Source organism: Gavialis gangeticus, unplaced genomic scaffold, assembly GCF_001723915.1.
Source record: "Gavialis gangeticus isolate Ggan-Ray unplaced genomic scaffold, GavGan_comp1, whole genome shotgun sequence".
Classification (NCBI taxonomy): Eukaryota; Metazoa; Chordata; order Crocodylia; family Gavialidae; genus Gavialis; species Gavialis gangeticus.
This window is the reverse complement of record NW_017728995.1, coordinates 59,035,231-59,060,955: the sequence shown is the minus strand read 5'-3', so window position 1 is coordinate 59,060,955 and position 25,725 is coordinate 59,035,231. Positions and strand designations below refer to the sequence as shown.

The 25,725-nt window shown below is 41.6% G+C and overlaps 1 pseudogene; it reads right to left on the bottom strand.

The window, feature by feature from the left end:
• Positions 1–25,725, bottom strand: part of LOC109287800 — a 72,549-nt pseudogene that overhangs the window by 4,317 nt on the left and 42,507 nt on the right.

Here is a 25,725-nt window from a genome sequence, read left to right as displayed (position 1 = left end):
TCATATCTGTCACCTGTCATTGAATTGGTAATTAATTGTCTTAGAAACACTTCCAAGTAAGGCTGGAGCTACCAGCTTGGGGGCACCATGATGCACAATAAATAATCATTCTGTTTCATAACTAATGTATCTGAGGCACTTGATTTCTAAGTTGTTGAATATAGTCCAGCAATATCTGTCTGAGATAGTAGTAACTGAGCAGGTTCCTCTTTTAACTAACGACATTACCTGATACCTCTCTTCTATTGTACTTGTCCACAACCCACCAGCCACAAATGTCCATATGGTAACTGTAAATGTCCAGTTCCTCGTGATGAATGCACCAGAGACCTGTAGAAATCTTTTTTTCCCTCCCCCTTCATCCAAGAACATTTTGGACATGAAGAAAAGTACTTGCACTTATTTTTCCTTCTACTAAATAGCCTACATTGTGCTTTGGGATGAATCACATATGTTGTTTACTCTCTGAGACATGAAAATAAAGTAGATACTTGCCCATTTAAGGAAATATTTCTGTTTTCTGCCATGAAGTGTCCTGATCAGAGATTTGCCTTTGTGTAAAGATCTGTTTCTTCCTGTGATTTTTTTTGTGTTTTTTATTAATCCAAGTGCCAGTCTAACCTCTGTTAGTACTTTTTCTTTAAAATATGTAAGTACTAAATATAAAATTTTATGAGACAGGTGTATTTTATCCTTCTAAAATCTTGGTGGGGAAAGTCTTGCATTTACCATTGCTAATACATTTCTCTTACCCACTTATTTTTATTGTTGGATTTTTTTTTAATTCGGCTCATGCACTTAAACCCAGAATTCAAAGGTGAACACTTCACCTTTCTTCACTCAGCATGGTGCTAACATCAGGAGTATGTGTTATTAACCTCATTTTATAGTTTTCATAAGATTTAATAAATAAATCTTATGAATCAATCTGAAATCCTGAACACTTTTGATTTATAGCTGAGAAATGAGCATTTCTTTGTCCTTTCCTTGCCTGTGTTATTGTAATATACACTAAACTTGCACAGATTAAAGCAGCTGTGAGTATTGTGATGATTGCATCTACCATGCTGAGCACAAGACATAAGACCTCACTGAGCACAGGTGATGGGGAGGTATGGGGTGGGGGGTATGTGCCCCCCTGAGATTGTGGGGTGGGACTTCCAGGTTTGCCAGTGGCGCTTCCAGGTTTTGCGATCAGCTGCTGGGCCACCCCCCACCCCGCCCCCCATTGGTGATCAGCCACCAGTGCCCCACCAGTATCAGGAGGCATCACTCGCCCATGTCACTGAGTAATTTCTGCATTAAGTCCATAAGATTTCCAGTTCTGTCTTAAAGTTTTCAGTGATGAGGAATTTCTAGGTAGGTTATTCAAGTGGTTGGTCATCCTCATATTTGAAACTATGTCACCATTAGATCTCATTATGCATGTTGCTAGATCAGAACTATCAGCAGATAGTTTCCTCCTCCTACAAGTACTTATATGCTTTATCTTCCCTTGGCTAAACAATACATTCCTATGATGTGTCTTGTTTTGGAACTTTGACTAATTTTCTAGCTGTCTTTTGAATCCTTTCCAACTTTTTAAACACTGTTTTGATAGTGTGGACACCAGAACTGAACACAATTTTCCAGTAATGGTCTCAGGAGTGCCTGTCATAGGGCCAAAGGGCCATGAGCATGCTAAGATATGCTCCTGTAGCATAAGGGCAAGTGCCATTAGAAAAATAACAACCGGGAAATATCAGTACTTCGGAAAGATGTGGGTACCTACTCTATATACTAGGTGCAAGTAGTTCTACATTGTTAATATGTTGCTGAAGTGAATTTTTTTTGGCAGAAAACCATGGTCAGTGTGGCAGAAGGTACATGTGTATGTGAACTCCTGAACTGTTATGTAACAGGGCCAGAAATACTGGGCCAGTGTTAGAGCAAAGCTGAATTGCCTGAATGGAATGATATTTCTTTGCTTAAAGTCCCAACAGGCAGCAAGATCCTTGTTGACTCAGTTGTATGCTACCACTTCTAATGCTAATATGCTGCAATATTGTGTGATCTCAATTAAGTTATCACATGAAAATTGCCCCTCAGGGAAGGCGGATGCCTAGCATGCCGTATTACAAAAGTAATACCACCCTGCTAATTTCCTTGTCATATGCATGCAAAGTTCACAGTCATTATCTTAGCTATTGCATTACACTCAGAACTAATTTTCAGCTGCTTATTTACCATGATCTCAAAGGTTTTTTTTGTGTCCCTGAATACTGCCTCCCACCTTGCATTGATGATTTAGGTTCTTAGTTTCTTGTTTGTGTAATTTTTCCTTTGGCTGTTTAAAATGAATGTGGTTCAAATGAGCCCACCTTCCCAAGCAATCCGGATTGGTCCCTATAACAGACCATGTTATATTGCTTGCCAACCCTCCAATCTTTGCCCCACAGATTGAACAATATTGAATGGAGGCACAGATGCTAGTAGGTCCTGACTAGAAATATCTCAACTGGATTATGATGCCTGATTTACAATTACTTTTGTAGAATAAGAAGTAGATGAAGACAAGAATGCATTTCAGAGGGTGCCTAGAAGCTTGTGGGAGAAATGAGCAAGCATATCATTACGTGATTGATGAACAGTAGTTGGAATGGAGAAGGCAATATGCTTTGGGTGATCTTGTAGACCCAATCAAGTTTTAGACTGAAGAGGAGTTCTGAAGAATCTCATATAGCTTTTCTTTGCTAAGCAAGATTGCCACTTGCTAATATATGAATCAAAGAAGTTGAATTGGACATCAAATTATAATTGACTCAGAAAAAGTTCTAAGCTGTCTGTTATGGTATTTGTGCTCTTTTTAATGCTTCCAAGTAATGCATTTCTTGAGGAAGCTGCTCTTTACACTCCCTCTTGTATACTTCTGTTTCATGCATATTCCATTTATGACCTCAACATCTTCTCCAAGTTATTTTGTTTTTGCATATTTGGCCTTGCTAAGCTGGCTCCTTAGCTGGTGTAAAAGACTAACTCTATTGACTTCACTGAGCCTACAGTAGCCAAGTATCTGCTCCATTGTTTTATTAATTATATGGTTATAACCAGACTGTCTCCACTGAAATCCATTGAAAAAGCAGCTATGTCTACAATGGCACTGCACATATTAATTAGAACAAATTTAGGAATATAATTTTACTTACTTGTTTATTCAGAAATATGTAGATGACTGGATTATAGACAGTACTGCTCTTGGGAAGGACTGATGGGATAATACTGGCTGATGGGGTAATTAGGCCAGGTTTTCCAAAAGTAGCTGCCAGGGCCGTTATCCCATATGGCAGCCAGCAAAGAAGGAAGCAAATCACCATCACAGCTACCATGATTAAGACACGTTGCTCCCTTGTGTGGCTCATCCCTTTAGCTATGCCATTCACCTGCAATAAAAAAAACACATCTGTGAAAGCAAGATTAACAAAACCCTCAGCTAGCCATGCAGTGCACAAAAGCATTTACTAGTTGGCATGTCTATACTAGTAGAGAGAAAGAGGAGTGCCCCCTAGGCCTAGCATCTCTGAAGAGCAGCTGTTCTGTAATCCAAACTTTTCTCCGAACACTAGGCTGAATGAAGTCCTTACAGGTCTGCTGCTCCTCCCTGTTGAATACAGAGTGTGATCTCACCCTTTGGTGACTGAGACCCTCGCCTACCTCGTCTCCTTGACAATATAGTGTGGTTACTAAATACTTCAGTAGAGAAGGGAAACATATTTCCTGCTCTTCTGTGTAACACCAGGAAATGCAGTTTCTCACTGAAATGAGGACTGTTGTCAACTACTGACATTCATTCAGGCCAGTAAAGTGGTTTCAGTTTCTGATGACACTGCTGGGTAATGCACATACTTCAATAAAATATTGTTCACTCTTCCTAATGGATTTTATATGCCTCAGGACTGTGGCCCAGGTCCTCAAAATATTTTGGAAGCAGCGAAAATTAGATTCCTAAATACACTTGGAAACCTTGGCCTACACGATTCAGTTTTCAGCTGATTGATATAAAGAGTACTCAGTCATGGGCAACTGAGGCCAAAGATTATACAAATGTATTCTTCTTTGGCAGTCTCTTCCAAGTCAAGGAATATTGTCTTTCATGATTTTCTTATCTTTGTGTCTGAAGATGGCTGATGAGGCCTATCCAGGATCAACAGATACTACTGCAGCTTGGACATGAGTTTCCATGTCAGGTGGGTGACTCTGGTTGATTTGGTCCCTGACATGCTGTTTCTGCCACTCCAATTTTTTCATCTCCTATTTTTGTTGTGAGGTTTCAAAGTACTGACATTCCTGCAGCAAACTGTTCCTCCATTTGGCGGGTACTGGTTGATATTCTCCTATGAGTTGATATCAATGTTGAATTTTTTTAAGCTGGCCTTGAGGACATCCCTGAAGTGCTTTTTATGCACCCCTCTTAAGCAAGCGCCTTGGCTGAGCCGGGAGAATAAAACTTGCTTCAGGAGTCTGGAGTCAGACATCCAGATGACATGGCCAGCCCAATGAAGTTGATGTTGGATGATCATCACCTTAATACTCATGGTGTTTGCTTCTAGAAGATGCTAATGTTGGTGTGTCTGTCTTCTCGCTAGATTCAGAGGATCTTCTGCAGGCAACATTGCTGATACTTCTCCAACAACTTGAGGTGTCGCCTGTATATTATTTATGTCTCAGCTCTGTACCGCAAAGTGGAGATCATGATTGCTTGATAAATCGTGAGCTTTGTTTCAGATCTGATGTCACAGTTGTCGAACACCTGTTTCTTTGGGTGCAGAAAGGCGGCAGTTGCACATCTGAGGTGTGATGTTTCTTTGTCAATGTCAGCCTTCTGTGAGAGGGAGCATCCTCTAGAGTCTCACTGTGGATCTGGATTACTGCAGCTGGGGACTGTTCATTAGCAGTACCTTAGTCTTCTGAATGTTAAGTGTCAGTCCCATTTTCTTGTAAGCCTTGGTAGAGATGCCAATGAATGCCTGAAGGTCTGCGTCAGAGTTAGCACACGTTACATCAGCAGTGGCATACTGGATCTCAATGATTGAGGCTGGGGTGGTCTTGGTTTTGGCTCGGAGTCGGCTGAGGTTAAACAGCTTACCATCCATTTGGTAATTTAGCTCCATTCCAGAGCCAGGGTTTGTTTGTGGCCACGGCAAAGTTACTTCTTGGAAAGGACTATGCAGTAATTAAGTTAAAGTGACATACTTAATTTTGTACCAGTTTGCTCCCCTAGCCAGTTTAATCTTGGGGCAGGCATTTGCTTCCTGTCACAAGGTGCTGTAATAGTGTCTACTGCAGAGTCAGATGGGGCAAGTTGATTGTATGTCCATTTTGTACTAAGGGGTAAACTTATTATGGAGTGAAATATGGGGTAAAGTGCCTAACACTACTTGTGTGTGTGCTCTCAGATAAATGTTCTATCTCCGTGAAATCTACTTTATGATTGTTGAATTAAATGAAGACCCTTGATCAGAACCCTGGGTGGACCATGAATTTAGGGAGCAGTGTCAATTTAAGTCATTTCAAAATCTGGCCTCATCCATTTCTCTTTTAAAATGAATTCTATTAGTAACTTTCCTTTATTTTCCTCCTTTTGTTTTTAAGTGATCACTTTATTGGCAAGTTAAACACATATAATGTGGGTGAATGTTGTTTGGTTTATGCTGATTAAGACTATGTGATGCAAGGGGTTAATGATTCCCTTCCCTTTATTATCTTAAAAATGTACAAATGAGTCTCAGTTTCATGACATGCATCAGCCTTTTCCCCAAAGTGCAATAGACTATTGAGCTGAGAATGAAATTAGTATTGCTAATAAATGGCAAAGAACTGTGGCAGGTTTTTGGCTGTATAGTGCTCATTTACTCAAATTAGAGTGACTCACACCAGTGGCGATTTTAATTGCCAGGATTTACTTATAATACTTTAGCAACTGTATTGATCAGAACATGGTAAGGAGTTTGCTAAATTTGACTGAAGGATGTCAGACTTTCTCTTGAGTCCATGTTCATATGATAGAACAAGTGAGTCTTTATAACTGTTTACTCTATGCAAGATGGAAAGCTTCATTTTAGCCCAGCTTTATCCCCTATCCTTTTCTGTGTTGAAAAATTACCAAATAATAACTGTGCTAAATTCAACATGTGCATTCCGTGAAATTATTTTGGAGCTCACTACCTCAGTGCCAAAGAAAAAGACAACGAAATGCTTGAGCAATTTATCAAACATATTGACTTGCCTAAAAATTATCTTGCCAAGCCTTACCTAATCTCCTTCTTTAACTGCCTCTGAGTAGTTAAGCATGAAGTAACAAAAAGATGTACATGTCCAATCAGCTAGACCTTACAAGGCTGGGAGAAGCCAGAGCAATTTTTTTTACATAACTCTGGGTACACTACTGGTGTTGTGGTCTGACCAGACTGGCTCAGGAGGGAATGGGAATCAAAGCTACACTTCCTGTAAAGAAATAGGCCCAATATTGAAATGCAGGTCAGAATGAAGTGCATTTCTTTGGGGGATGTCTTTACTTCTGTGACAGGCCCTCTGCCAGGGTGCACTGCAAGTCTTCCGATAAGTACGGCCAGTCTTGCCCAAGTAGCATGGGGCACAGCATGTCTTGAGAAATCCCTATGGCCATTTTGCATGTCCTCCTGAGAACTGTGACCAGCAGCTAACGGTGCTTCTTTGTTTGCCATCAGCCATGTACACATACCAGTGTTTTATCTGGTGCGGGTACACCAGCCATGGTGGACAAGGCAGCCCCACCACACCATCTAACCCTAGCAGGGTGTAGTTTTAGGTCATTCCCCAGGACCAGGAACCTGCTCCATCCCTATAGTACCTAGCCTTAACCACTAGGCATTCTGGGAGGAGCAGCTCTGGCTGGCCAAAGTTATTTCAGCGGCATCCCTACAGCAACTGCTCAGCTCTGAAGGCCTGGATTTATATTGAGGCTGCTTAGCCCCATCCTCCAATCCAGGAGCTCTCCTGTGGTCATGTGACCACCTTGTTAGGCTGCATCACACCTGCCAGCTGCTCTACAGCCTGCTCAAACCTTTTAAAGTGGCAGGGAAAGTGGCAGGTAGCTTCTGGTGTCAGGGAGCATGTCCAGTTCTGGGTCCAGCACCCAGACATTTCCCACCAGGTTCCCAGCCTAAAGGCTACTTTTCAATGCGTGGCTGCTGGGCTGCACTCCAATCAGGGACCGGCCCTCTGGCCACAGAGCAGCAGCTACGCCAGTTGTGGCCTGGGCACCTGAGCTGCCACACTGAGGTAAGCTGGGCAGGGGCCTGCCACTTCATTTCAATCAAATGTTTCAATGTGGCTGAAAAAATTACAATTCAGAAATCTCATTCCCCAGAAAATTCAAATTATTTAAACTTCTTGTTCCATTTCAGAATGAAAACAAATATTGAAGAGTCTCACTTTTCTGTGGGACTGGAATTCTGAAGTTTGCTCAGTCATGTCTTTATGGGAGACCTGATGTTTGATGGCTGATAATGATAATCTAATTGAAGGAACTACCTTAGTTACACATGGCTTTGTAAGCCAGAATGTGGGAATAGCCCTAGCGTTGGGTCATGTAACACGTCAGGATCCCAGGGTTGGCTGTGATACCCCCTGGTAGGTCCATGACCATGCCCTGCTCCGCCCCAGGGCATCTTCTGGTCTCTTGGCCACGCCTTGATGGAAATATAAATGAATAGGGAGACTTCCCACAGACCTTTGCATCACCTCAGGCCAACTGGACCCTGCTCTGTCTGTGCCCAGGCCCCTCACTGGACTTCAGTGGTCCTTAGGCCCCTTGCTGGGCCTCAGTTTGTAACTATGCCACTGAAGGGCACCTCAAGCCTGCATGGCTCCAAATCCTGCCTTTCACCATGCCCCATGCTCCACAGGTGTTACTGAATTGTTGTTCCCTGTGTGGGGCTTTGGGATCCTCAGCCTCTGCCCTTCTAACCTCACTAGTCCTTCTAGCCTGGGCCCACTGAATTGGACCTGGCTCTGAGGCTCTACCTCTGTTTGTCCCTTCCATAATCAGGCCCCAGGCCCTTGTCTGCCAGGCTTCTGGCCTCTTTGTGGCTGCCCTTTCTCTGGTGCTGGGCCCCTGGCCTGTGTGGCTTCTTCTTGCACTTTGTGCCCACTATGGCCTCAATAAGACCTTGAGCCTGCCTCTGGCAGGGCTCCAAGTGTTCGCATGCCCCTTGGGTGCTAATTGGACCTCCTGCTGCCCCTATAGACCCAGCCCTAAACTGCCAGTACAAATAATAAAGTAAACATAAGCCCCCAGCCTATAGCGTAACAGCAACAGAGAAAGCAGCCTTCTGTCCCTTTAAGAAGGCAAACCTTCTTTGCTCTTGGTCTGGCATACCTCCCAACCTAGCTCCTTGTGTGTTCCCTGAACCTTGGTGTTCCCACAGGCAGCAAAGCCATCAGATAAGTGTCCCTAGGAGCCTCTCCTGGGCAGGAGCTCTCCTAGCCCTGGAGCAAGCAGGGCTAGACTGACTTTTCAGCCCAAACCCCAGGTTTATGTACTCCCAGGGTTCTGCCTACTTCTGGTCAGGTAAATGCCTGGGCTTGCTACTAATTGCCTCATTAGCCCTGTTGCCCTGGCAACTGGCAACTGCTGCACGCTGCCTGCTCGGCAAGGCTAGCTGGCTGGGCTGCTTTTATCTTAATGGAACAGGGAGCCCCAAGGTCTCTGTTACGGGTCAGAATAAAAATAACCTGTTAGAGAGTTATTGTAGGTTCAGCAAATGCATTCTCTCTTTCGAGTCCCAAAGAACATGGAAATGCAATGAGAAAGTGAGAAGGGAAATGGAGATGGGATAGCAAAAATGTTATTAGTTATGCTTTATGATGCAAGCTTTAATCAGAATTCAATATGTGGATTTACTGCAAATTTGTTGTCATTGAATTCAGTCTGCCATTGGGACGACCATTTGCCTAGCTTGATTAGGAAAAGATTGTGAAGAACTCCAGACAAGGTTCTTTGGGTAAATGTAATATCTTTTATTAGACCAAAATAATAAATAGTTGGAAAAATTGTTGTTTGCAAGCTTTGTTATGCCTCTTGCACAAACACCCTTCTTTAGGCATAGGGAGAGTCTGCTGTTGTTTTGTGTTCTCCTGGAAGCCAATATGCAAAATTCAGGTCTGTGAAAATACAAGTGCATGGTAGTGAGGTTCAGAGGCCATGGGAGACAATATGTGTGAGACTGGTAAGTGGGGGTGGGGGGGAAAGGGGAGAATGGCAACCTGGTGACAGAATATACGTAGTAAAATATAGGGAGTTTACCTGGGGTTATCGGATGGCAGGCAGGTTATAATGTGCCATAAATCCAATGTTTATATTTAGTCCATGATTTTTTGTATCCAGTAGATTTATGGGCTCATCTAGGAAAGATGTTTTGTAAATTCCCTTTGGGAATTAGAACTGAAAGATTGGAGAGAGAGTGGTTGTCTTGTGAGAAGTGTGCACCCACAGGGAATTGGGTATTTTTATCTTTGATAGATTTTTGGTGTGTGTTCATTCTGGTGCACATTTGTTATTTGGTTTCTCCGACATGTTTTCCATCAGGACATTTAGTGTGCTGGATGACATATTACATTTCTGGAGGTACAGGTGTAAGATCCACGACTGGTGATGGTTCTGTTGTGGGATGCGGTTATTGTGGGCATGGTGGAGATATGTTGACAGGTTTTACATTTCTTGTCCCGACATGGTCTGGATCCATTCGGTGTGCTTTGGGCCATAGGAAGCTTGGTTCTGGTGAAGAGATTGGTGAGGTTCAGTGCTCATTTAAAAGCAAGGATAGGTGGTTCTGGGAAGATCTCTTTAAGAATTGGTCTTCTAGAATAGGTTGCAATTGTTTGAGGATTTTCCATATAGGTTCCAGGGAAGGATAGTATATCATAACTAATGGTGTGCAATTTGTGGGGGTTTTCTTTTTGTACTGCAGCAATTCTTCATGTGGTATCCAGGTGGCTCTTTCAAAAGTGCCATCTATCTCTCTAGAAGAGTGTCCTTGGAGGACATAGGACAATTTTTCCAACTATGTAGTCAGTTTAATAAAAGATATCGTGAAGAATCTTATCAGCCTATGTCCTTAGATGAACATGGCTACAGCCACCACCCCTGAAAGAACTCCAGAGGAACTTAACTAATTGTGCTAAATGTTACCGCCTCGCTGCTCCTCCCTTCCTCCCACCACTAATATTTATTTATTTAACACTGGTGCTTGACAGCATCTGTGTTACCCCATTCTTAATTGTTGTGATGAGAGTTAGAAAATGACTAGCCTGTAAATTCTAAGGGCAACTCATAGTTCAGTATTTATTTGTAGGCTGTATGACAAAAAGGGATTATTTAAATAAAAAGCCCACTTATGAAAGTTTCCTCTATCTTTAATTACTTAATGAGGTCTATTAAATATAATGTTGGCTTATAAAAGTTTGATTGATGAACAGTATTCAACATTGGCTTTTTATGATGTTCAAATGTAATAATAAAAAATGCTGTAGTCAGTTTTAGAAATGAACAGTGTAGGACTTCTCTAGGAAGCCAGTGAATTTATCCTCCCATTTTTCTATTTCCTCTTTATGTTTGCTTATTTACCAGTTACTAGGTTTCTTGTCTTATTTAGCCTTGAGAACACAGTAAATTGGCTATAGTCAAGCCTGAAATTTATCTCTTTTGCAAAACTAAACAAATTCAGCAATCTTGAAGAAATGGGGCCAGTTAATATAGATTGGCGATGCTCTAAATCAATGGAGATGGAGTCACATCAGCTAGGACCTGGCCCACACAATGTGAATTTACTGTCATTACAGAATCCCTGTATTGATTATTATTATTACTGATGTGCAAACTGATATAAAAATGGAACTGTTCTAGGTGGGGAAATGACTTTTCAAATATGGCCTGGGGTTGCTTTATGTTAATTGTCAGTCAGTGAGTCCAGAGCAAATATGTTTTGTTAGTTTGTTTGCCAGCCCTGCAAAGCTAACCTAGAATTTGAAAATCAATTTGGGTTCTTTCTGGCATATGCATCACTAATGATGCAGATTCTGCAGCTGGAATTCACCTCACGGTTCTCTTCACAATGGATGAGCAAGTACAGAGTTGAGCTCACTTTCCCGAAGTGAAAAGAAATAAAAAAATGTGTTTTATGTCAGTCAGTGGAGGTTTTTTGCATTCACAGGCCCCAGCAAAAATGAAAGTTTTGTTTTCTCTGCTGGAGGTTGAGAATTTGTTTCTCCAAAAGTGCCCTTTCCCACCAGCTGTCTCATATAGTGTCTTATTGCTTTGTTTTGTTCCTGTTCTCCTAATTATAACCCTCCTCTTCTGAGTTGCTGTGTATATTCCACAAGTGATTTAATATGCTATCAGGTTTTTTGGGTTTTTTGTTCCTGCCACTGCCAGGCCCTGAAATAGGATATCAGATTATGACTTTTTACTCCAATTATATATAGAAATTCTTCCTTTGGTGTAATGGTGATAATATAAATGTCATGGTTTCCAGCTGGATCTGTGGCCTTAAAATGCAACCCACTTTAAGGAAATGGAGGTGGGGAATGGGTGGTGAAATGAAGGAAGTCAGCCACTGAAGGATAAAATAAGAAGTAAAAATAAATAAAGATGAAGTAAATTAAAGAAGGTTTCAAGCTATAATAAATTGAGGTATGGGAAGTGCGGGTCTTTCTTCCTAAGGTGGCTGGGAGGTGGGAGAAGTGAGGGAATGTGTTTTTAGGGGATCTACTGCCCCTGCCCCAGGAAGGAAGCCTTAGCTCATGGGGACCCGATTTGGTCCCCTACCTTGTTTCTTGACCCCCCTCTCACTCCCACCCCCACCGCAGTCCTGAACCTGTCCATGCCCTGAGACATGGCTACTTGGCATGTGCTCTGCAAGCTGTTCTCATGGGGTTGCGCACCTGCAGGTAGGAAGTTCACATCCCTGGCGGCAGGAGGGAGAGTTCGTTTGGTGCCAGCATCATCCCCTGGACAGTAGAGTTCAGGAGCTGGAAAGTTTATCCAAACAAAACAAGAGGGTGAGGGAGAAGACACTGCATCATGGGATGCTGGAGGACTACAACTAGAGTGGCTACTAGCTACATATTAACGGAATATGAACTAGGTAACACGGGTCAGAGATAAAGCTGCCCTGGTGTGGCATATCTTTAAGCCACCTAAAATGTGCTTAAAACTTGTTTCAGATGTTAATGTGTGGACAATGTGTGGTTAATAGCTCCAAGAGCTGGCTAAAATTAATGTGTAACAAGGTCCCGAACCACTCCATTGAAGATGGTGGGAATAGTTACCTCATTTGCCTAAAGTAATCTATGTCCTTTGCTGAACTACTCCAGAGTTCTCTGGACATGTCTCCCATTGTTGGTAATGGGAGTTCAGTAGGTAAAGCAGGCTGTAACAGGGCACCAATCCTGAGCCCTCTTATGGTCCAGAGAACCTCTCTGGATCTTAGTGTACTGGGAGACTCACTGAGAAGCAAAAGACTCATTGGTGTGACAGGCAGAATGGAAACGCTGACGCTCAGGCATGGCAACCTCTGTGCCCGCCACACAGAGAAACTAGGTCATGGGACCTCGGAGCTGTCTCCTATTGGCCAGGAGGAGCCTGGCCGGAAGATGAGGCTGCACCCATCCAGAGAGAGTTGCCCTGGAGAGGGGGAAGCACAAGCAAGAGAGAGTTTGTGCGAGCCATGTGGAGGCACAGGACTGATAACTGGAGACAGACTACCAAACCAGAGATGAAGTGGAGATAAGTGGAGATGCCCAGGACCTGAAAAGATCCCCTGGTGATGATGCTTGAAGTGTCAGCCAGGGAAAAGACTTCCAGAACTGGTAAGGTGAGAAGTTTAAAAGGGTGTATGCCAATGATATTGAACTTGACATTGAAGTATGGGCCAGTGAGTGGTAGGCTTCTGCTTGATAGGGCCAGCCTCTGCCTAAGTCTACATAAGACCTACCAATTTGATGAGTAATATAGATTAATCCCAGCTGGTTAGCTGGGTAGTTGATTGGACTGTTAGATAATTGATAAGTAAAATGCAGATGGACTTTGTAGCCTGGCATTCAAGGCATGAATCTCCTGAGAAGAAGTTAATGATGTGATGAAGGACTCTAATTAGAGGTGTGAGCCTTCAAGTGACTGCAGGAAAGAGTGAGCCAGGTAGCCACTAAGAAGACGGCTGGTTCGTGATCTAGCCTTAATATCACGTCCATGGGACAATGAGGCCCAGAGCTGGCCACAGATCAACACCTAGCTGGATATGGTACAAACAAGGTGTAAGGAAGGAGGAGCCCTGTAAAGGAAGATCACGAGACACTCTGCTCACTACCAGTAATGCACATCTCACCTCTCCTTATTTTCCTTCTTCAACATCAAGGTATGGTGGACAAGCAATAACGGAGGTAATCATGAGTAAAGAGAAGTGATAGTGAATCTGTCACCATCAAGTACTAAACTCCCACATGGAAGTACTGTAAGTCTTATTCACACTGTATCCATGTTAAGCCTAGTCACACCACCCAGAACCATATACAACCCCTTTAGTCCTGCTTAGCGTGCACCAAATATCAGAAACAAGGTGGGGTAGCATGGCCCTAAATGCATGCTTGAGACAAGGAGTCTAAGAGCAGCTCTAGACATAGACTTGGAGTAGCATAGAGGGCATTACCTCATTTCTAGGATTTCATACATGTTGAGTGGAAGTGAGTTGGTAAGACATGTTTCTCAGTAGTGGTCCTAGTGCTGTAGGCAAGCCTTTAGTGGCTCTAAGTGTTCCTGTATAACATGGTTATAGGGTATCTAGTTTCTGAGCATTTAGATACTATGCTGTTTTTCCTCCTTAACTATCTGTTAAAAAAAATTAAGTTATGTACAAAAATTAGCCCTGACAGAGGATATGATTACAGAAAATCCATCTAACCCTTATGCAAGGAATAGTCACAATGTATTACAATACTACAGAAGTAGGTGGGAGAGAGGGCAGTAAAGAAAATATGGGAACAGAAGCAAGGTGGGGTAGCATGGGTGAGATAGCAAGGAAAAGAATGGAAGGTCAGAGATGGTGCATCTACTGGATCCTAAAGTTTAAGTATGACTCCTTTATTTGATGATGCCCATCTCCTTTCTCTTGAACTTCAAAGGTCAGTGAGTTCATGAAATGCTGGGCCTATTTTCTTACTGAGAAGTTTTTCATTTTCCAAAGACAGTGAACTACAGAAGCTCCATTTTCCTTTGTCTGCAGGTCATATTATTTCTCTGCTGTGTTAGATCTGTTCATGGGTCAGAAAAAATCCTTGACATTAATTGCATAAGGGTTGGGAAGCACCAATGTGTGACTTTTTTCCTCATAAAAATATGAACTAGAGCTTCTTTAAACTTTTAAACCTGGGAGAGTTTGATTGAAGTCAATGCAAATATTACAAATAGTATAAACAAAACAACTAGTTTACCAGTACACATTGGGGAGGCTCAGTTTAAATCTCTCAGATAAATTGATATTTTCTTTCTTCCTCCTTAGCCTAGACTTCAAACCATTGTCTGTTTGTTAGTGTGATGGCTGGAGCCATGTCCTGAAAGTGAGGACCCTGAGGGCACCTCTGGGTACCCTGGGACATGGCCAAGACATTCCAGGAGCTACAGGAGACTTATCAGGGAAAAAAGCCAGGAGTCAGGGCAGGAGCAGCATATGCCGATGCTGCACCGGCTCTTAAAGAGTCTGTCAATCAAGTTCAGCGGCACTGGGCTGTTGGTGTCAGCCTCTTGTGCTGCTGTGGGGATTTTAAAAAGCCTGGCTACTGCCAAGCAAGTGAAGAAGGGGATGGAGGGTGGATGGACCCTGGGATCTGAACACCCTGGGATGCTGAAGCTGCAGAGCAAGTCTGGGAGAGGCAAGCCCTGTTGGAGCTGAAGCGGGGTCAGCACAAAGAATCCGAGAGCTCCCAGATGACAGGGCTGCTTCTGGCAGATTACCTGTCTTTTACTTTCGTTTGCATTTCCAGTTTTGGGTTATAGCCAAAGCAAAGGGAAAGCTATGGGGCTGAAAAGGACTGGCCTTATAGCCAGACCCATGCCTCAGTGGTTTAAGGTTTAAATCCCTTAAGGCTAAAGAGGACCTAGAGTCCAGATCTGTTACTGCTTTGGTGAGTGCTTTTATCACTATACCATTGGGCAAAACATGGGTGCGACAGCCATCAAAGTCAACAATACTGTTGATTTCACACAGGTGTGGTATTCCACTAGGCTGAGCCTTGGAGGGCCTTAAGTGCCACCCATCACCAGTTTGGATTGTCACAGACTGTCCAGTGATCCTAGGCATCTTAGCTGGTCAAATTAATTTACCCACTTGAACAAGGAGCCTGATACTTGGGCATTGGAATGCCTAATCACAGGCATATCAGAAAACAGTTTGAATCTAGGTCAATATTTTGTTGAAGCAGGGCACTACAAGAGAAGTCAAACTGTCACTGGGCCAGGAAACAGATGTCTTTTTTACTGGGAAATAATCTTGTGTTGATTTGTTCCATAGTCTCTAACTGTGCTTCTCATTATCATCATCCTCTACTCATTCCTTCTGTGGTTATGCCCTCATCAGTTTCATTAACTGAAACCTGGTTAATTTTATTCCAGTGTAGAAATGTGCAATCAGCTGTCAATTAGGAGCTCTTGCATTTTGTAAAGAAATTTTCAAATAACTCTGATAACACATTCTTATTTCTTGCTGAATCCTGTTTTTAACCTAATAAAGATACCAGTGGCAAGTTTCTATGCATTTAGTATGGGATAGCATTCCTGAGGTGATAAACCTGCCTGTATACATGTAATACTAGATTCTAAAGGAGTTTAATCAAGTTAGATCAAAACAAAAGGTAGGCAAGTAAAGTACTCATCTGAGACAGTAATGAGTAAACTTTGGAAGTATATGTACAAAAACTCAGGTAAAAGTCCTAAGGTCTTATTCTACAGAAGGCTTATAAGATGATTCAGGTATTTTGATTATAAAAGACTCAGGCAGTGAACTTGTTCCCCCTCTTAGTAGCACTAGCATAACTCAGGCATGACAGCCAGGGCTGTTGGGATCCATGTTAAGCCAGACTATAAGAGAAGAGAATCAGAACTCAGTAATTCTTAAGCAAAACACGGATGGCAAAGTAACAAAAACCATGGAAATAAAATTTAGAATAATAACCCTGGATTTGCACTCTTTGTAGAGAAAAAAAACCCATGGACCAGACACCCAGCAGTTCTAAACCAGCAAAGCCATTTGAAGTAAATGCGGATATACCAACTTAAATTGGATACTATTCTTCATATTTTCAAATCTTATTTCTATCCGGGTTTTTGAAACAAAACTGTTGAGTGTCTTGATGTTTTCATCAAGCTTTTTCTTTTAAAAAAAAAGAATGCTCAAGGCATTTTTTTTCAGTGTTATCAATGTTTTTATATATATTGAGTTGGCTGTTAAAAAATCTTTCTTCAGATAAGCATACAGGCAATAGGATATCATGGAAAATAAATGTTAGGAAAACATGTTATAAGTTTTTAAGATGGCTCCAAATAGAAACAAGAATATAACATGGAAGAGGATATTTTATCCTTGGAGAGAATAGCAGATTCCAGATTTAAAAGCTTGTCGGTCTGCTCTGTGCTAGAATTGTGCCTTACTGTGGTTGTTCCTGGATTACTCAAGTTGTGTCTTTCAGCACCACGGACAGTTCTCTCAACCTTTCTTCATCGCCACTTGTGACATGGGGTGTGGACACGAGTAAAATTAAAATATTTCAGGCTCTTGAAACATTTCAGAGGATCAGCTGTAGACATGTACAAGCCCTTGAAACATTCTAAAAGTGGTTGAAACACTCCAAAACCACTTGCCTACCCTTTCTTCATGGTAAAGGTGGCCAAAATTTGGAATGGGCTTCCAAGGGAAGTGGTGCTCTCCCTTACCTCGGGGGTCTTCAAGAGAAGGCCGGATAGGCATCTGGCTGGGGTCATCTGATCCCAGCACTCTTTCCTGCCTAGGCTGAGGGTTGGACTCAATGATCTGTTGAGGACCCTTCTGACCCTAGCATCTATGAATCTATAAAACAGTACCTCTTTAAAATAGGTGGTATTTTGGAGCATTTCACTTTTTGTTACATTTAGATGGGGGAAGGTGGAAAAGTGGGTAGACAGCCTGCCAGCTGTCTAGTCACTGGGTCCCACTCCAAGTCCTGGAGCACTGTTGGGTAGCCACTAGGACCTCCTACCTTGCCTAGAGCCTGAACTGGGTTTACCTCCTACTCCTCACCAGACTGGTGCCAGAGCCAGGACTTTCAGATCCAGTCCTCTTTACCTTTCTGTCGGGGGTGGGGCAGAGGGGATTGAAGGCAGAGTGGCATATTTCCTGTGACAGGTCTAGGGAATTCTTTCAACAATCCTGCTGCTTATTTCTCTGCTGCACTCTTCCCCACCCCCCAAGTACATTATTTGTGGAATACTGTGTTTGATTGTGAAAACCTGCCCATTAAGCATCAGTGAGGATTATTTTTGAAGAATATTCCTTTTAATGCAAGGAGGCAAAGTGGACAAGATCACTTGCTTAATACCATTGTGATAGCCATGCACAGCACACAGCACAATTAAACAGGAATTTAAGGCTTGTGGAGCATCTTTTCCCTCTCTGTCCCTTTTTTATGGCATAGCTATGTCTGGCTGTAAGAGTGAGGTTCAAGAATTCTTCAAACAGATCCTAAATTCAATTTAATTGTCTTAAGGAACCTATCTATGAAACCCCAGGTTCAATGCATGCCCCTGCAATTTCTGCCTTTTTCAGGTAGTTCAGTCTTAAAGTGAACGAGAAAGAGAAAATCTAATATTAAATATCCTTTCCTGTTTTTTTTCTGGAGGGAGGGAGGGAATAATGGATGGATATCGCCTCTTCAGCAGGAAGATAAAGATTCTGTGATGAAGTGAAAGTGATTAGATGTAGTGATTCTATGTAGCTGGAGATCAGGGAGGGAGTTAATTCAGGTCAAGAGGAAACAAAAGTGACCAGCTGAAGCCAACTATTTCTCATTACACAGAGAGCTGGTTATTTGGCGTCATCTCTGACTGCAGAGGGAAGGAGAGCTTTGTTGAAAGGACTAGAAATGATCATATCACAGGATCTGACTAGTGGTATAGTCAGATGCTCAGAAGACTTGGTTTGGGCAAGTGAAGGCTTGATATGGAGCTGCTTTTCTTTTTGCAAGCCCTCCCCAAGTAAAAAGGTTCTTTTGTGAATAGTGAAGAGGTTTGAAAGGTCACTGCCATAATTATACAGAAAAGGTCACTGCTATAATTTTAAAGATCCTCAATTCCCATCTACTTCATTACCTTGTAGTGTGCTATAGACAAACTTGATTGAATGGCTTTAAGCTTCTGCAGCTTGCTGTAATGCAAAACCCATTTCCATGCTTCATTGCTATTATTTTTAAAATGCAACCTTTTATTAGAGCACTAAATATGTTTAGGGTAGTTATAGACTGGCCTGAAAGTCCACTAGTAAAACTCTGGAACTTCCTTGGAAGGAACCAGAATTAGATTCCCAAGTGAAGTTTACTGGTATCTGATTCTGGGAGCTGGGTAAAGGTCTGAGTATATGTCAGGTTTTTCCAATACTTCATAGGAACATAATGTATGCTTTATATTGTACATACTTCTAACTATTAGAGAATCTAGTAAAAATAACTTGGGAAAATCACAACAGGTCATTATATTTTCAACACTGTGCATTCCTTTTTGAAGCCTCTGAGTTTACTTTGTGAATTATGGGTCACTGTTTGCACATCTAACAGTACTAATGTTGCATGGTACCTTTAAAAAGGATCTTGTGGTACCCCAAGTTGCTACAGAATCCTGGTTGAAAATCACTGCCATAGGATCTTTATAGGGTCTCCATAGGTCATGGTGTCTTAGTGTTGCAGAAATTCTCGATTTTAAGTACTATTTTCAATGAGGAACTAGTACAGAGTGGGATCTATACAGCTAGAAGCTAAGGGTTATCTTTCTGGATTTAAAAGAAGATTTCAAAGGCATAAAACAAATGCCCATCTTTTACCTTTGTCTCAGAAAGTCTATTCAGTTGTTGAAGTATTTAATCTTAGATTTATTTATATTAAATTACATGTCTTAAAATCTCCAGATTCAATTACATCCAGTTTTAGATCTAATTATCTGTTGTTTCATTTCCTTCCAGTTAGTACCATGAAGGAATAGAGGTTATTTTTATAGTGAAAACTCTCCAGACAGAGCATTGCATCTACCTTCTAAAATGAACAAATATTTATTATGATTGGAGGACAGTAAAAACAGCCAAAAGGCTGAAATGACTTTCAGCATCTCATATAATGTTAAAGCAGAACATTTTGTTTTTGATATTTTTTTTTTAAATTGAAGCCTGCTATTCATTCTAATTTCAAATTTCATTTTGTGTCATGGGCGATATGTTTGTTAGGGGTACACCTGTGACATCAAAGATGATTTGCAAGGCGAAAACCGCTTGCCACTAATGCATTCTGTTCAAATGCCACTTAATATATTTTTATACATGAGTGTATAGATGAAACAGTTAGTTACATCTGAAAGGATTTTTATTATTTTATAGTACAACATAATCAGGTCCCTTCATGGTTTTGTGCAGCTAAATTGATTTATTTAAACCACAGAAGAAGCTGACCTCAGCTCTGAGAATCTGACATCCTATAAGATACCATCCATAACAATAAAAGCAAAGTAAACCAGCAGTAAATCTTGACTGAGCAAAGAAGCACTAAGAAACCAGACATTTACAAAAACTCCCCCACACCTCAAAGTCCAACAAGCCTTCTGCTTCAACCCCTCCCCAAATGCCTCCCCCTAAATAGCAGCCCTAAATAGATGAACCTGCATTTTGAAATGGGTAAAGTGGATGCTTCAGAACAGAAGACAGTGAACTATGAGGGTACATGCATCACTTCTCATATTTCCATGTCTGCATGTGCTGCTATGTCAGTGCAAGTTACCATTTCTCTAAAACAGTTGTAACCATTTGATGAAAGCACTAATATGGGATTTTTGTTATTTACATTAATTGTCTAGATAATAGAATGCCTGTAATAGCAATGATTCATTCCCAAATTTAGGGATTTTTTTTTCTATTTTATTAGACCAACTCAAATAGTTAGAAAAATTCTTCTTTGCATGCTTTTGGGTACAGATACCCTTTGTCAGGCTGAGGAAGTGATGAAAGATATTTGTTCCTGAAAGCTTGCAAAGAAGAATTTTTCCAACTATTTGAGTTGGTCTAATAAAAGATACCAGATTTACCCAAGGAACCTTGTCTGCCTATGTCCTTAGACAAACGCAATTACAATCTATGCCCATAATGAAGGCCTTCAACAATGTTAGCTCATGGGGAGGGTGGACTTTTTACAGAACAATATTTAATAATTCCTATATTATAAGCTGCATCTGACTGAAGGGCCTGGTGATGACATGGAAGAGCTATTCACGGTGGGGTAGCTCTTATAAAACACCACAATGTTGCAACCTCCAAAGTAAGGCGAGTACAGGGTGACTCAAAACCCTAGCCCCCCACTGCCTTGTGGGCACTCCTTGAAGAAAAGCTAAGGGACATCACCCTAAAAGACATACACACTCACTGAGGCATTAGGCAATCACCAGCAGTTCTTATCTGTCGCTCTCTTGCAGAACCTACAACCATCAAGGCACTGAATGTGGAGACCTGGTCTGGCCTTTGGATTCTGTCTCAGTGGTCTAAAAGGGGGATGCTAAGTCTTGGGCAGCCTCCATTCCTCCATACTCATGCCTAGGCGTATGCATCAGAGGCCTTGGTGTGATGGTCGTAGACCTCTTACATGTACACCATGATCCAGAGGATCAATGGTGGCCTACACTGCCACTCTTGTGTAATTTTTGACTCTTTTCATCTTCCTCTTAAAACTAAGATTATCAATTGTGCTGCATGCAACTGTGCTGTCTCAATTAAAATACATGTCAAGGAAGCAAACTGCTAGAATACTCCTTGGCTTCTGTAGAAAACTTTTGTCTTTGAGAGAGTAGAGTTAAACATGAATAGTGAACAGGAGGCCAAACTTAGCTTGCCTGGTAAATTTACTGAGCTACAATAAAGAAGCCCATTTTAAGAGGATGGATATTGATTTTTCTGAAGATGGATGTTTAGCATTTTCTGAGAAAGTTGAAGATAGTGTAAGTAGGATAACGGGAATCAAGTTGCCACAATTCATAGCCACTTTTTTTTTTTTAAAGAAATCTGGGATTTGTGAGCTTGTTTTGTATTTTCCAGTAGAAAAAAATTGAACTTATTGTTTCAGTTATGCTGATTTAAAATAAATGACTCCAGTGAATTTTTTCCTTCATTGTAAAAGATCAGCACCAAACTGATGGTAACTTACTTATTTCAAGAGTACTAAATCTTGATATAGTTCTTTCTTCTGAATCTGATTCAGTTCTTCATTTTCATGTTTGTATGTAGACTTTATTTTAGCCCCAATGAATGTTTCATGTAGGTAGTAGGGAGAAAAGAGAGAAAAAGACAATACTTTTTATCTTTACACTTTGACAGTAATTTTGTCTGTATAAGAACTGCAATATCAAGTCATTTTTCTCTTGCCATTACAAGGTACATCATAAGGTAGTCAAGAAAGACATTTTGGTTTGTTTTAGTGTTCCAGTAAGTTTTGCCCATCTGGCTTTTAAATTAAATAAAATGGATCCTTCCTTCATTTGCTGCTAGCAGGTTAGGTACTATAACATCCTTCCTGAATTTCTATCAATAATTTATAAGCTTCAAGGAAAAAAATACATTGAAGATACCCCAATGCTCTTACACCAAGAGATCATAAATGTAAAGCATGTGACACAATAATAGTGCGCAGGCCATAATCAATCTCTCCTGAGTAATGCATGCAAAATTTATAAAGGAAAGGTGAGTGTACAGATATTTGGGAATTTAAGGTAACCCAACTTAATTGTACTGTTCTCTCATCCATTTATAATTTCACTAAAATGACATATTGTTGTTAACTATTTGAATCATTCCCATCCATTCTCATGTCTTTCACTTGTAATTTTGGTTTAATGTAACTGAAAAATAATCATGCATTTCTGCAGCATGTGAGAGAAAAGAGAATGCATGTGGAAAAGGTTATGCCTACCGAGTACTAAAACCCTGTTTAAAAAAGAAAGTTTCCAGTTGCAGAAACTGGTTTAAACCTGTAACAGAACACATAAACCAGTTTCAAAATGGCCAAAACCAGTGCGAGAGAAACATGGTTGAATGTAATATCAGACTTAACTGATTTGGCTCAAACTGGTTTATGCAATGTCTGTCCCAGGCCCCTTGCTAGTTTACGATAAACCAGAAACCCCCAGCATCCCAGCATGCTCTCTGGGCTGGGCAAGGCTCTCTGCTCCAGCCACAGGGCTGACCCTACCCCTCTGCTCTTTAGCCAGAGCAGAGGCCAGCCCTACTAGAGACACTGGCTGGCATGGCCCTGTTAAGGCAAAATGGATAGGGAAGAGGTTAATTCTTCCCTTCTTCCCCTCTTCCCCCACAGCACCCAGGGTCAGCCTGTCTGCTGGAGAACAGAGGGGATGGGGCTGCAGCAGCAGCCCCTCAAGCTGGCAGACCCAGGCTGCAGGGAAGGGACAGAGGGAGAAATTAACCCTTCTCCCTGCCCCCTTCACCTTAACAGGGCCATGCTGGGTTGGTTGTCCCGCAGGGTGGGGAGGGGAGCTCTGTTCCATGCTGGGGGGGGGGACTCTTCCCTCTCCTCCTACTCCCTATTGTGCTCCTTTTTCTTTGGGGGTAGGGAAAAGGACTACTGCATCTTTCATCAGCAAGGAGGTTGCTGATGAAACCCTCATCTCCCTCTTCTGTGTTATATTTGGCTTAGATGAAATGGGGAAAAGATATATGTCCATCTTTCTATCAGTTGACTACGCCTTCCCAACAACACTGGAATTGAGCTGTCACATAGGCAACTCTGGCTGCTTATGTATTTTCCAACTTCTCTGCAGTTCCCTAGCTGATAAAAGGCCAAACTGGATGCAGAAGGGTTAGAGGCAGCTTTGCAATGAGGAGAAAGCTGTATGTAATTCTAGGAACTGCTGTGCTGAATCAAACTGGTCCATCCATCTCAATATCTAAAATTTAGGGAATTAATAAGTTATGTGCATGTGAATCTTATTTGCCATGTCCAAGGAATCTCTAATGAGCTCTAAAGTCCATCAGGTAGCTGGACTTCTTTTGAGACACTATTTTGTTAAGGAAAAGAACAACATTTTAATGAGAGAGAATGCAATGAAGTTAAAATGGCATATAATGCAAGTGTCTGAAAATAAAAGACAGTGACTTGCAGTTAATAACAGCATGGGCATCTGATGTAGCTGGAATTTTAGAATCAAATGGACAAGGAATATATAAGCTTTAATGCTTGGTCCCCACCTCCTGGCCACTGAAATTAATGCATCTCAGAAACCTGATTGGCAGGTCTGGAAGTTGGACCATTTACAAAAAGGGGTCTGTTTTTCTCAAATGCCTTTCCCCCCATAAACAGGGTTGTTTTGTAGCTGACCCAGGATGTGCAGGTCTGGGTATATTTTGTAGATGGAACATGAAAGTATCTAGATTTCTCTTGCTTCTTTTACAGTCATATAGTCATTGGCACATTTTGGATCTCAACCCAAAACATTACTGAAGAATTTCAGCTTCAATTAGTATTAACAATTGAATGCTGATAATCATACATCAATTTTGGAACTTTCACTTCTATAAAATCAGGTCCGTCTTAAGTTTAAGCCAGGTGCTTAAATCCTTTCAATTCTTGTTCATCTCTCACCCTCATCTACTTTGGAGGAGGTAATCCTATTGTAAATATTAGATCATATTGGGTGACCTTGACTGTGCATTTGGTACTGCACAGTCATTTAGTACTTGCTGCACATCTAGTACTTTTGGATGCACTCCCCTACTGCGCAATCCCAGTGGTGCATTTTTAGATGCTACAAGATGACTAGGAGATGGAAGGGAAGATGGAATGAAGAGTTTCACCAACACTTGTTATGATGAAGAACTGGAAGGCTTATCAGAAAGGCCCTGTCTGCTAGAAGCAAAGATATGTGATGTAGACTTGAAGTGGAAGACCATTATGGTGTGAGTGGGGAGGAGTCCACTGGTTATTCTTTGTTGGAACAAGTGTTATAGTCAGGTTCTCACTGACAGATCAAGCATGACCACACCAGGCTGGGGGAGATGTTCAAAGAAATGGACACTTAGTTGATTATTGGTTGGGTTCTTCCTGCCCTGATAGAGAGGGTGATGATCTCACAAGTTACGGAAATTAACAGATGCCTCTTGATAAAGTACCACGTCCTCACCCCTTCACCCTACCCAAAGACCAGCTCTTTCCTATTGTGTGTTCTGGGTGCATGCGGCTCTCCAAAATGGGGAAAGAGGAAGCTGTGTTTCCAGAGCAATTCTAACTGATGGTGTACCCTGCACTGCCTTTCAACAAATTTGTACCAACCCCAACACAGATCATTGGCAACCTAGCTTAATCTTGGTCCCATAGTATGATCGTCTAAACTGGAAAAGGATTGAAAGAAATGTGAAGCAAGGGAAGCAGAGCACATGACATTAACACTTAATTTTGCGGAGTCTGTATGTGAGTTTGCATATGCCTGCTCAAGGCAGAATGAATTACAAATGCTGAGTAAAAACTTTGAGCAGGAAAGATAACAGCATCTCTGCTGCAAGGGCAGGAAGTGGGAAGGGAATATTTTCAGGATTGCATTGGAAATCAGTAGTTCAGTGTATTCAGATAAACTTCCATGAGCGCATGGTGCTTGCAATTATTGACCTCTTTTACTGATTGAATACCTTAGAATGAATGAATAGCTCTGGTTAATTACAACACAGCTTTAGGGCTTAGCTACAGCTTGAAATTTAAGTTGCATTGTTGTATAAAGAGTGGATTTAAAGTGCAATAAATTATTCCAGTATAATGTTGCATTTGAATATTCTTATTCTGAAATAATAATATCTCATTCCTCAACATTCTTGTTTCAGAAAAAGCGTGCAGAAACTGGACATCTATTGTAGAATAAATCTTGGTTTGCTCTAGCTACCTTCTTTTTAAAGGTTGAAGTGAACATCATGAAATGAAAGTCCTGTGGGCACAGGTTTGAGTCAGATGCAGGGCAAATTGTGCCCACATGGGGCATGTCCCCATGAGTGCTTGCATGCAGTTTGTGGCACCACAGACTTGTCTGCAGTGCTGCAAACCACATGTGCAACATATGCAGGTGTTTGCTGTGCTAATTAATAGCATGGTGGGGTTTTGTGACACCAAGAGTCCTGCTATCAAAAAAACCTGTGCCAGAAAAAAGGTGTGCACCACCAAAACCAGAGCCTGGCTGGCCAGAGTCACACTCCAGCTGCTGGCCATGTTCCATGTGCCTGCTAGTTGTCCCCAGGGAACACACATTCCCGGTCATGGGGATGCATCCATGGGGCACATCCAGACAAACCCTTTTGAGGTGAGGCAACAGGCACATGCAGGAATGAAAAAATGTTATCTGTGCTGGTTGTTTGCAGCACGGGGAGAAAATTAGACCCCTGGATATCCAGT